Source organism: Labeo rohita, chromosome 25, assembly GCF_022985175.1.
Source record: "Labeo rohita strain BAU-BD-2019 chromosome 25, IGBB_LRoh.1.0, whole genome shotgun sequence".
In the NCBI taxonomy this organism is placed as follows: Eukaryota; Metazoa; Chordata; class Actinopteri; order Cypriniformes; family Cyprinidae; genus Labeo; species Labeo rohita.
This window is the reverse complement of record NC_066893.1, coordinates 26636867-26651298: the sequence shown is the minus strand read 5'-3', so window position 1 is coordinate 26651298 and position 14432 is coordinate 26636867. Positions and strand designations below refer to the sequence as shown.

General features: G+C 31.1%; 1 protein-coding gene across 1 annotated transcript in view; it reads left to right on the top strand.

Moving 5' to 3' along the window:
• The first annotated feature begins 9535 nt into the window (after positions 1-9535).
• pparab (peroxisome proliferator-activated receptor alpha b) overlaps positions 9536-14432 on the top strand; it is a 62299-nt gene continuing 57402 nt past the window's right edge. The window contains exon 1 of the mRNA XM_051100086.1: positions 9536-9730. The gene's annotated coding sequence lies outside the window, so the exon portion shown is untranslated. The remainder of the gene's footprint in view (positions 9731-14432) is intronic.

Here is a 14432-nt window from a genome sequence, read left to right as displayed (position 1 = left end):
ATGGATTTAGAGGCTTTTGCATCTGAACTCTTCATATATATATATCACACATAGAAATCACACCTAATTTTGGTGAACATACAAAAAAAGGAAAAATATATACAGTATATACATATATGTGTGTATTTTTTTTGTAATATTCACCAAACTTAAGTGTGATTTCTTAAGACTGTGTAGATGTTTTTTGAGTGTGTGTATGTTTATGTATCTTTTATTGCTAAATAATTAGGTCAAAACCGAGGACTTCATCTATACCAGCAAAAACCTTCTGGTGTGGTAATCTTGCAGTTCTGCACAAGAATATATTGAAATGACCAAAATATAGTGTAAAAAAAAAAAGGTTTTTTTTTAACTTTCCAACTGATTTTGGTGACCACAGACAATCCGTTAATACAGTTTTTCACATTTGCTAAAACACTAAACCCCATTCTATAAACCAAATTCTCAATAGTCTAAACCAATTTGTCAAATAAATCAGTCTTTTTGCAAAACCTTAAACAAGTTCAGTCAGTTTCGACACTGTTTGTAGATCTCACACAGTCTTTTTGCAAAACTCTAAACACATTTTTACTCACTAAGACACAATTTGCTCTGTGATGAATTTGTGATGCAAAACCCTGAACACCAGAAAGCAAAAGTTCAGCACAACTGCAACACGGCTGTCATCGTTTACACACAATAATTCAAAATTCTTCACACTTGTTTCGAAATATTTAAATATACAAAAAATAAACCAGTTCAAAGTGCACATGGGTGCATTTGTCAATCTGAGAGGTACAGAAGAGCGTGAATACGAGTGTGAAAAAAAAAATATATATATAAATAAAAATAAATAAAAATATATGTATGTATATATATGATATACTGTAAGATGATATTACTGTACAGTATATAGTAATCACACCTAAGAAATCATACCCAAGTTTGGTGAATATACCAAAAAAAAAAAAAGAGGAAAAATACACACACACACACACACACATATACATATATATATATATATATATATATATATATATATATATATATATATATATATACACACACACACATATATATATATATATATATAGATAGATAGATAGATAGATAGATATACAGATATAGCTGTATATATATATATATACAGGGTTGGGGAGTAACTAGTTACATGTAACGGAATTACGTAATTTAATTACAAAATAAATGTAATTGTAATTAGTTACAGTTACTGAAAAAAAATTGGTAATTAAATTACAGTTGCTTTTGAAAAATGCCAGTGATTACAAAGGCAATTATATCTGAATTTTTTCACACCCCCACCCCCACTTACAGATTTAATTGACTTCTTTTAAATTGCATTGACTGCTCTAAAATGAGACACCAATGTTTCAGGAGTTTAGGACACATATAGGACACATGCTTATTCGATAACTGTTTTATTTCCTATTTGGGTTTATGCATAAACTTTATTTTTTAAGATTGTTTTTTCCAAGGCATTGTTAGATGCTGGTGTTTTCTGTCAGAACTATGCAAACATTTGATTTCAAATCCAGTATCATGGATAATAAACTATTTCTTGTTATGATGTTATTTATGTTAAGATCTTGTTATGACATATAGCGCAACTGCGCTCACGGTGACCCGAGTTCAATTCCCGTCTCGATATCCTTTGCCGATCCCTCTCCCCTCTTTTCTGTCATCTCTCTACTGTCCTATCACAATAAAAGGCATAAGAAGCCCAAAAATATAAGTAAAAAAAAAAAAAAAATCTGAATTTGTGGTGGCTGTGCTTTAAACTTTAAATGTCAAATGTCAAAACTTTAAAATTATTACACAGCTCATACTCTTTCGGGGCAACTTAAGTCAGTGCTATATGCTTGATAATTTTCCTTGGCGGAAGCTGTGCGTTTGGTTAGCTAATAAAATATTAAAGCTTAATTCAATATTATGTGTACAATTTCTTAATTCTGTCATCCTGGTATCGTGGACTTGCTCTATTGTTTCATACAAACGCAGCTGCTGCCATTTTTTATTTTTTGTACATTGTAATGGATTATAAGATAACTAACAAACTAGTATTACTACTTAATTATATATGCGGTAAAATGTTGTGTAAGAAAACTGGTATGACTGCACTGTATCTCTAAAATGTCTAGTTTGAACCTGCCGTTTGCTAGCAACTGATTTCTTCATGGAAGCTTTGCGTTCAAATATTTCAACTCAGATCAGTGTTTTGTGTCTAATAATTATGACAGGAAACATCTAAATAATCTATCAAGCAGATGTGTAATAAGTGAGATAATGTACATTCAGCCAGTTGTTATCGCAAAATAAAGATGTATATTATCCCTTACTTATTATAATCTTAATTTAAATCATAAAAGATTTTGACAGTAATCAGTGTTGAGTGCTACTGTAAGGTTAACTCTGCCTGGTTTAAATGTTTCAAAGTGATTAACAGTTGAAAATATTAGAAATTTAGAAAAGTAATCAAAAAGTAATTAAAAGTAATGTTACATTACTTTAATAAAGTAATTGAAAAGTTACACTACTTATTACATTTTAAATCAAGTAACTTGTAATCTGTAACCTATTACATTCCAAAGTAACCTTCCCAACACTGTATATATATATATATATATATATATATATACACACACACACACACGTCTGGTTTATTATCTTTGTGGGGACTCTCCATAGGTGCAATGGTTTTTATACTCTCCACACTGTATTTTCTATCCCCTTACCCTAACCCTACCCCTAAACCTAACCCTTACAGAAAACTTTCTGCATTTTTACTTTATCAAAAAAAACTCATTCTGTATGATTTATAAGCTTTTGTACCCATGGGGACCGCAGGCTGGTCCCCACAATGTCAAAAAATTTCAGGTTTTACTATCCTTGTGGGGACATTTGGTCCCCACAATGTAGCAAAAACAAGTACACACACACACACACACACACACACACAGACACGTATATAAACATAGGTGTGTGTATTCTTCCTTTTTGGGGGGGGGATATTCACCAAACTTAGGTGTGATTTCTTGAGTGTGTGTATGTTTATGTATCTTTTTTATTGCAAAATAATTATTATATACATTTTTTTTTAACTACATGGACTGTGCACTGTGTTCTCCATTTTTTGATGTAGTGTCTAATGAATGATCTGTAGTGTGTATAGTATTGACTAATATGTGTATGATTTGAAAGCTTTGTTTGATTTTGAGTACAGGTGAAATGGTTTTGAAGCAATTATTGATTTTCCCAGAAGATTCCGGGGTTCTGTGAATTTACTTTGAACATTTGGATTTGTGTTTAAGGTTTTGAGAACATAAGTGATGGTTTCAAAAAATGAGTTTTAGCATTTCAGAAAAACTGTAACAGGCTTTGTTCTGCCTCTGTCATTCCATGCACAAGAACATGGTCTGTCACAGCAGCTCTAATTTCATCTGAAAAGACTGTTCTTGGTTTGCTCTGCCTCCTCTTCCACCACCTCGTATTCACGCTCTTCTGTACCTCTCAGATTGGCAGATGCACCCGTGCCATCTGTACACTTTGAACTGACTTATATTTTGGGTATTTAAATATTTAGTAACAAGTGTGAAGAATTTTGAATTATTGTGTGTAAACGATGACAGCCGTGTTGCAGTTGTGCTGAACTTTTGCTTTCTTGTGTTCAGGGTTTTGCATCACAAATTCATCACAGAGTCTTAGTGAGTGAGAATGTGTTTAGAGTTTTGCAAAAAGACTGCATGAGATCTGTAAACAGTGGCTAAACTGACTGAACTTGTTTAAGGTTTTGCAGAAAGAGTGATCTATTTGACAAATTGGTTTAGACTATTGAGAATTTGGTTCAAAGAATGAGGTTTAGTGTTTTAGCAAATGTGAAAAACTGTAATATATATTGTTTTAGATTTATTTTATGATTACAGTTGATTTATAATCATTAATACATTTTATAAATGAATAAAAAGAATTAAAATGAATATAAAAATATAATTATATATTTTTCATATAATTAGTACATTTTTTACATGTGTGTATATATATATATATACACACACACACACAAAGATGGGTAGATTACTTGCAAGTTACTGATTCCAGATTACATGAGAAAAATTGTAATTAGTAGTGTAATCCATTACATTACACATTTTAGGTAATATAATCACATTACTTTTTCATTACTTTTGACCTAACTCAGTTATCACATTGATTTAAATAGAATAATTTTGTACCGACGAGTAAGAAAATGTATATTCCGATTGTGTTATTATCAACACTAAGTGCATTAAACATTACATTATAAGGATTTCCCAGTTTGGGGTTTGTGAAGGAACTGCAAGGGGTTTGAAAAGCTACTAATTAATTAAATTATAAAAATGTAAAAATATTTTAAAATGACATCAACCCAAATAAAACACTTACTAAAAAATATATATATTTTTTTTTATTTATTAAATTATTTGTATTATTTGTGTAATCAGTGAAAAAGTAACTGTACTTTGGTTCTGAGTATTTCAGAATGCAATTTAATCTAATTAGAAATACTTAATTTGTGGAATCAGATTACGTAATCCAGATTACATGTAATCATTTACTACCCAGCTCTCTCTCTCTCTCTCTCTCTATGAAGAGTTCAGATGCAAAATTTCCATGCTTACATTCATCAATAAAGTTTGATAGAGTTAACAGAAAACTGTCGGTTAGCATCACAATTTAAAATTAGAATTTAGAATTTTTGTTAGAATTCTCTTGAGTAACAAGTGGACATAATAAAACAGTATATATTGTGTTCTAAAAGATATTTCTCAGAAATGCCACGTTGGGGCAAGTTGTCACATGTATTTAAAATGTACACTTATAAAATGTATTGATTACACTATTTATCTTCAACAACCGAAAAAATCTGCTAACATTATTTTAATTGTTACCATGGGCACTTTTTATTGTATTGGTCTCTTGGACTGCTAAATAAATACATGTAAAAGGGTTCATCAGAAGAACTATTGTTAGGAAACATTTCAGATGGCAGTGATTGATTTTCCACACAGTTTCCTCAGCAAAGCCTTTAGGAGATCCCAGCTGTGCTTTGCAAAAATCAGTGTTTTCACCATACGTTATGCAAGTCCTATTATTTCAGCATCTTGCCGTTTCATTGTCCAGGATGTTTGTTATTCCACTTTAAACAAAAGTCTCTGCCATGACTATTCTCTGATGTTTCGTCAAACACACTTTTCCAACTTCTTATTTTGCAAGATCGCTAAATGATGGTAAATGTTTTTTGGGACATGCTGTGTACAAGACCTAAACTTATCCCTTTTTCCACTGCTAAAACTCTTGCATGTTATTCTTGGGTTCATTATGGTTTGCCTTTTGATAAAGGTCAAAAATAATAGTTGAAACATTAAAATTTGCTAAAAATGTACTCCCTCAGGCCATACGAGATTAGTTTGTTTCTTTATCAGATTTAGAGAAATGTAGCATTACATCGATTGCTCACCAATGGATGTGAATGGGTGCCGTCAGAATAAGAGTCCAAACAGCTGATAAAAACATCACAATAATTCACAAATACTCCACACCACTCCAGTCCATCAGTTAACATCTTATGAAGCCAAAAGCTGTGTGTTTTTAAGAAACGAATCAATGATTAAGACGTTTGTGACTACAAACTGTCACTTCTGGTCAAAATAAACCATAATAATTCTTCCTCAAGCATGAAAATCCACCCACATATTTATTTAGATCTGTTTTTGCTTGTAAACAGTGCTTGATCTGTGCAGATTTCACTCCTAAATCAGACCAAATGATTTTTTTGTTCACTGGAGAAAGCAATATTATGGATTTTGGACTTGTATTTTAGCCTGAAGCAACGGTTTGAAGTTAAAACGACTTGATGGATTTATTTCTTGCAAACACACAGCTTTTCACTTCACACAACATTAACTGATGGACTGGAGTGGATTACTTGTGAATTATTGTGATGCTTTTCTCAGCTGTTTGGACTCTCATTCTGACGGCACCCATTCACATTCATTGGTGAGCAAGTGATGCATTTCTGCAAATCTGATGAAGAAACAAAATCACCTACATCTTGGCTGGCCTAAGGGTGAGTACATTTTTAGCCAGTTTTAATTTTTGTGTGAACTACTTCTTTAATTGCGAAATTAATTTTCTACTCCAAATTTATTTTAGTGTACAATTCTGTGTGAGAATGTTAAGTAATACATAGCATGATGAGCATGTTTTATGTGTTCATATAAATATCCAAAATACTTGTACTGCTATACATAGAGAAGCAAACCCGTGCTTCAGATGCTGGGAGGCGTCCAGTTCTCCAGAGTCCCTGGCCAGGCGTCCTGTTCCTGCCCAGCTCTCAGCGCTACGTGACGGGCTTCAGTCCCTGGGCTGGCAGGGCTGTCTGGAGCTTGTCCAGAGGAGAGGACCTCACCTTCACTGCTCTGTTGAAATCTGCCCCATCTCCTCCCACCCACTTGCCCCCCTGGGCAATATCAGCGCAAGCCCAAAATTTATGTCTGGAAGATTTCACAACATAAGCCCTGTGTCTTTCCTTAAAGTGCTTTTGCAATGGAAAGAGTTTTTATGTTGGATGAGACGCTGCCGTCTGCCAACCTGCCGGCTTGCCTCATCTCAAGATGTTTTTCATTTTAATAGAAAAAGAATGTAAAAACGGCATAATAAAGACTTAATTGGTTGACTGTTATATATATATACATATAGTTTTTGAACTAAGATTTGTAATGTTTTTTAAAGAATTTTCTTCTGCTCACCAAGCCTGCATTTATCTGATCCGAAGTACAGCAAAAACAGTAAAATTCTAAAATATTTTTACTATTTAAATTAGCTGTTTTCTATTTGAATATATTTTAAAATGTCATTTATTTATGTGATCAAACCTGAATTTTTCAGCATCATTACTCCAGTCTTCATCAAATCATTCTAATATGCTGATTTGTTGTTCAAGAAACATTTTTTTATTATGATTATTATCCATATTTAAAACTGTTGAGTAAATTTTTTTAGGATTCTTTGATGAATAGAAAGATCAGCATTTATCTGAAATAAAACCGTTTTGTAACATTATACACTATACCATTCAAAAGTTGGAGTCAGAATTCTTCTGAAAGAAATTGGATGCTTTAAATTGACCAAAAGTGATGATAAAGACATTTATAATGTTACAAAAGATTTCTATTTCAGATAAATGCTGTTCTTCTGAACTTTCTTTTCATCAAAGAAACCTGAAAAAATTCTACTCAGCTGTTTTCAACATAATAATAATAATAATAATAAATGTTTTTGGAGCAGCAAATCAGAATATCTGAATGATTTCTGAAGGATCATGTGACTGGAGTAATGATACTAAAAATTCAGCTTTGAAATCACAGCAATAAATTACATTTCAATATTTATTAAAATAGAAAGCAGTTATTTTAAAAAGTAAAATATTTAAAAATTGTACTGTTTTGCTGTACATTGGATCAAAAAGAGACTTCTTTAAAAAACATTAAAAATCTTAAAAACCTTATGCTACATTATAATAAAATCATATAATTATATAAAAAAATTATATTTATTTATAAAATAAATAAATAAATAAATTTTTATATTTATTTATTTAAAAATTATGATTTACACATATGTATAGGATTTTATAGTCCAGTATATATATATATATATATATATATATATAGTGCAAATATTTTTTATGTTAATGTTTTATGATTAATAATCATATCATTATAAATAGATTTATTTAAAAATCTAGAATGTTTTTAAAACATATTTTTTATTTCTGATAAAAATAATAATAATAAAAATATTTATAGAAAAAAATATAGATATTTTTACATATGTATATTATAAGTAAAATTTAAAAAATTATAGATATATTAACATATGTAGTATTTATTGGATTTTATATACCAAGAATATTATATTAGCCCTATTTCATGATATTCACAGCTGCTACTGCATAAAATACTCAGGAATGGTAAAATACTTCATAATTCACCAAACACAAAAATAGCATTTTCAGATTTTCTGAGTAGGGGTAAACGCTGAATATGTTTCTTGTACCTGTACATGTGCAGCTGTTGGTCGTGCACAGACGTCTCTGGGTCAGACTGAGCCTCTGCGATGTGATGTAGTCCTGGTGCAGATAAGCAAACTGGCAGATCCCAGCACATGTGCCTGTTTTATTGTTTATATCTTTTATAGCTCAAGCACACCGTGTTCTGTCTGTCTGTCTTTACATGCAGACTCTCTGCAACGCTGTAAGAATACAAAAGCTTGCACTCTATCAATCTGTACTCCCTGGTGAAAAAACAGCATATGCTGGTAACTATGTTTTGATGCTGGGATGCTGGTTAGGTATGTTTTGGTGCTGGTTTAAGCTGGTCCTTTGCTGGTCTATGCTGGTCCTTTGCTGGTCTATGCTGGTCCTTTGCTGGTTTAAGATGGTCCTTTGCTGGTCTATGCTGGTCCTTTGCTGGTTTATGCTGGTCCTTTGCTGGTTTATGCTGGTCCTTTGCTGGTTTATGCTGGTCCTTTGCTGGTTTATGCTGGTCCTTTGCTGGTTTATGCTGGTCCTTTGCTGGTTTAAGCTGGTCCTTTGCTGGTCTATGCTGGTCCTTTGCTGGTTTATGCTGGTCCTTTGCTGGTTTATGCTGGTCCTTTGCTGGTCTATGCTGGTCCTTTGCTGGTTTATGCTGGTCCTTTGCTGGTTTAAGATGGTCCTTTGCTGGTTTATGCTGGTCCTTTGCTGGTTTATGCTGGTCCTTTGCTGGTTTATGCTGGTCATGTTGCTGGTCAAGGACCAGCATAAACCAGCAAAGGACCATCTTAAACCAGCACCAAAACATACCTAACCAGCATCAAAACATAGCTACCAGCATATGCTGTTTTTTTCACCATCAAAATGGCATTTGGATATTTACACTTTACTGATGTGAACACGTTCATGACATAATTAATACTAGAGAGAGAACATAAAAACAAGAAAATTTTGGGTGTGCTGGGTGTAATGCATTACTAAGCAGTTAATTACTGTAATTTAATTACGTTTCCCTTTAAAAAACGTACAGTGAAACATGTTTGGAGAATTTGACAGATTCAGCCTTTTTTTTTTACAATTGCATTGCATTCAAATCATAAAAATTGTGTCTAAATTCTGTAAGTGAATTGCATTTATCTTGTGTTTTTATTTCTTGCAGTACAGTGTTGCATTGTAACTGTAATGTTTAATCTTACAGGATGTTGGCGGGATGCTGAGTGTACCGTATGCGCACTGCATGCATTGAATATTACTGTATGCAGTCGACAGACATGCAACAATGTCCCCTGAAATCCGTCCAAGCATTCAGACAATCGCCTGTCTTCATGCACTGGCCATCGGCCACACTACATATCAGTGATCCTGTCAGGGGGGGCGTCCTGCGCTCTGATTGGCCGAGCGCTGAGGTGTGTCGGGGGGTGTGTTCGTGCGTCCGCATGATCATCAGTGCGTCATGACGCCGTTTCCGGGCGGCGAGCGAGAGCTTCAGCTGCAGTTTGACAGCGGCGGAGGTGCGCGACGAGTCTCGGCGGAGATTATGTGTTTATATAAATGATATAAATGCTGTTTCGCTGCAGTGATCGCGCTGACAGCACCGCCATCGGCTCACTGACGCCTCGACACGCGATGTTTGACGAGCGCTGGCTGCTGCAGTTGAAGGTGACTTGTGTTTGTGTTTGTCAGAGTCAGTGTTGTTGTGTGAAGTGAAGTGAAGATCACTCTACGCACACGTCTTGCACTCCCTCATTCTATTCTATTCTATTCTATTCTATTCTATTCTAGTCAGTTGTGTTGTTCTTTTCTGCTGTTTCATCCTATTACGTTTAGTTCTGTTCTAGTTTGTTCTGTTACTCTATACTTGTGTTTTAATCTAATATTTCAGATGCGTTTTCTTATATAAATTGTTGTTTATTTTATTATCTTATATGCTACATTGTGTATTATTAATATTATATATCACGTATTAATAACAATATTAATAATACTAATGTTTTACTATTTATTTACTTCTTTTTATGTGCACTTTTTATGTAAATTTTAGTGTTAATCTTTTAGATGCATTATTATTATTACATTTAATATATATATCTATATATATGCAAAAACAGATAATTATCAATTTTCAAAAATCATGTTTTTTCATTGTGCATTCCAATTAATCTGTCAAATTGCAATTTAAGTAAAAATAAAAATGCAGCTAATGCAATAAAAACATCATAACATAAAAAACATGATTTTTGAAAATTGTAAAAAAAAAAACTGAGTTATCTGTTTTTGCTAATTAGTTCTTTTCATAAAATATTGTCTCTGTAATCTATTAGATGCTGTTAGATTTCTTGTATATTTTATTATAGTATATACTGCATTACATTTACTAATATGTATTTATTAATTTTATATTATAAAATTATACTACATTGTATTTTATTAATGTTATATTTATATTTCTTATATTTACTGTTTCTTTGGAATATTATGTTCTTAATCTATCAGATGCTATTATTATATTTATTATATTATACATTACATTATTTACTCATTATATTTATGTTTTTTATTTGTTTTATGTTTTATATACATGTTTTTATGATGTACTATAATGTGTTTTATTAATATTATTTATTTAATTCTTAATTAATTAATTTATTTTATTATTTATTAAGTTATTTTCATAAAATATTAACTAATCTGTTAGACTGCATTAAATGATATTAATATTTATATCTTAATATTTATCATTATATTTTATTAAATGTTGCATTACTTTTATTCATATATATTTATTAATTTCATGCTATATTTGTACTACATTATTTTTTATTAATATTTTATTAATATTTCTTTTATTTACAATTTCTTTAGTTCTTTTCATGGAAAAAAATATGTTTTTAAGCTTTTAGATTTCTAATATTTATTATTCTATATATTTATTATATCATAATTTGCATGATATTAATTCATCTTACATATTATATTTACTTATTTATTGTTATTTATATACTATATTCATATCTATTTAATTATTTCCTTATTTCTTTAGTTCTTTTTATAGAAAATTATATTTTTGAGCAGGTGTACTACAGAGAATTAGTTTCTTAACAACATGCGGGATTTGATTTGTACCAGTGTCATTCTTGTCTGATAGTTTTCTGGTTGTGATTTGTAGTTTTAGATCATGTGGTTATAGATTCATGTGCTGGAGAATCAATGTACGGTGTCTGAAATCACACAGCAGTTTTACAACACTAACCAGGCTTTTCCGAGCACATCAGATGGTTTTGTTGACATTGTGCCTTCTGGGTTTGAGAAGAGCAGAGATTTTTGCTCCTGTGGTGAAAGAGAGTTACATAATATCACAGGTGTAGTTTTGTGTCCGTTAGCAGCTCAGTACTTGGTTTATGCTTTGACACTGTTTCTTAGTCAGTGTCTGAAATAGTGGATTTTTACTATGTTAATACCATGGAGTACTATAAACTTTCATATGACATTGTTAATTAATTAATATTAATATTAGTAGAGAACAAGTGAAAACAAGACAATTTTGTCACCCAGGCTTGGTTTAAATTTGTAGGTTAATCTGTGTTTACTTGTAGCTTAATGACAAAAAAAGTCATATATCACTCCAAAATACAAATCAATAGTATTATGATTTTGCATAAAGACTATGTAGCCTATTTTGAGTACAATACATTTTTTATACAGTGTTTAAAAAAATATTTTTCAAAGCTGTAAATAAAGATTATTGTCTTTAACTAAAACTAAAACTATTTAAAAAAAATTAATTATCTGAAATAAATTACAGTTTAAAATCTATAAAAAAAACCCCAATTAAAAATCCATTAAAAAAATCATTAAAAAACTAAAATTTTTTTAACAATTTTCATTTAGTTTAACTTGAAGTACTAAAATAACTAAAACTGAAATAAAAATAATTTATAGATATTTAAAAAAATATATAATAAAAGAAAAAAGAAAATGGCAAAAACACACAAGATCGTTTAATTAAAATTAAAATTAATTCAGAAAAGATACAATTAAAAACTAATTCTAGTGCTTTCAAATGAGTAATTGGGAGTAATCGCATCCAAAATAAATGTTTTTGTTTACATAATACATGTGTGTACACTAGGGATGTCACAATACTCAATATAATATCGAACCGTTCGGTATGACATCCACAGTTCAATACGCGCTTCTGAATTGCGGTTTTTCGGTTTTGCATTTAAGTAACTTACTTGTTTTATTTCTCTCGGAATTTGCTGTATTTGTGCCCGCAATTTCACATGCTGAAATGAGGAAACGCTTCCCTGCTTATATTTGAAAAAGCAACACACGCAGAGCATCTTCCATTCTAATGACATGCAATGACAAGCCTTTCTAAACCTGTTGTCCAACAAAAGTTATAAAATCAAAAGTTATAAAAAAACATTATAACTTGTTTCTAATTCACAACATCAGTCGAGTGTTTGAAGTAACTTCCTTGTGTGATCTGATGTGGATTCTCATCACAGAATGAGGCAGACAGTAAATTCTATACTCATATTCTATGTATGTCGATTAGCAATGGCTTATGAAAATACCCGAGATTGCTTGAAGAACAAAGATAAACCATATATTATTGCAGATGAGTGTTTATTGTCCTTACATTTCGTCATTCAAAACGTTTAACGTTATGTCTTGTTTTTATACAGTTACAGCAACAGCGATGCTTTTATCCATATTAGAGAAGCTGGAACGGAACGTCATCAGCGCTACTTCTTTGGCGCATATGTGTTTTTTTTTTTTGCACGATTGCGCCCTCTGGCATCCAGTATGAATGAAACCCATTCTATTTTGCGTAAAAATCGAAAAAATAATACCTCTCTCAAAAGAAAAATTTAGCAGACATATACTAAACCACGCTTTTTCTAAAATACAGAGGTTTTTGGGAGTATGTTGTTAATTTGTCACAAAAAAAACACCCCACACTGAGGTGGCAAGATATCAGAACTGAACCGAACCGAAAACCGTGGTTAAAAACCGAGGTACGTATTGAACCGTGGACTACCTGTATTGTTGCATCCCTAATATATATATAAACACACACACATACAGTATGGTTTTTAAAAAAATTACTTGTATTTACATGTATATATTTATATGCATATAACTGATATTATATATAAATATTTTTAAATATATGCATGTGTGTGTATTTTTATGTACATACACTACCGTTCAAAAGTTTGGGGTCAGTAAGACTTGTAATAGTCTTTAAAGAAGTATCTTATGCTCATCAAGGCTGCATTTATTTGATTAAAAAAAAAAAAACAGTAATATTGCAAAATGTTTTTACAATATAAAATAATGTTTTTTATTTTAACATACTTTAAAATAGAATTTATTCCTGTGATGAAAAGCTGAATTTTTATCAGCTGTTACTCCAGTCTTAAGTGTCACATGATCCTTCAGAAATCATTCTAATATGCGGATTTATTATTAGAATGATCAATGTTAGATAATATCAACAGTTGTGCTGCCAAATATTTTTTGGAACCTGTAATTTCTGTCATTTTTTTTTTCAGGATTCTTTCATGAATAACAAGTTTAAAAAGTACAGTGTTTATTCAAAATATAAATATTTTATAACAAAGTAAATTATTTATTATTAACTTTTAATAAACTTTTAATTATTAACTTAATACATCCTTGGTGAATAAAAGTATTAATTTCTTAAAAAAAAAAAAAAAAAAAAAAGAAACAGTAAACATGTACTGACCCCAAACTTTTGAACGGTAGTGTACATATATTATGAAAACAATAACTTTTATTTTGAATGCGATTAATCGTTTGATAGCACTACAATATCGATGAAAAGTATAATAGTATCTCACTGATACTAAAATAACAATCTACTTAAATAAGTTCAGTGTGTTACTTGCCACTCCTTTGTAATTAACTGAAATTTGCTAGAAATGTTTGAGTAAAAATTGTTTCTTACATTTTTTTCCAGTGTAGTGTTTTTTTGTTTTGCTGTTGAATTGAGCTTGTCATGTTATGTAAATACCATTATATATGGATTTAATAATAATTGAGAATTAAATTGACGTGGAATTACTTTTTTATAATAGTGCCGTTGCATCATGTCAGGCACCGTATGATAATTTAGTACTTAATATCATCATTTAATTGTACTTTTGCTGAGCATTTACAGGACCATTCTTGTGTCCCGCAGGTTTCCTCTATTATGTGTTTGCTGTTTTTCTCGTTTTTCTGGTGTAATTTTCCCCAAACTGCTCTCTCACTGCACATCTGCGATATTAAGGAAGCCTTCTTCAAATGTTCAACACGATAAAGCCGGTTGCAGTGTTATCTGACAGAT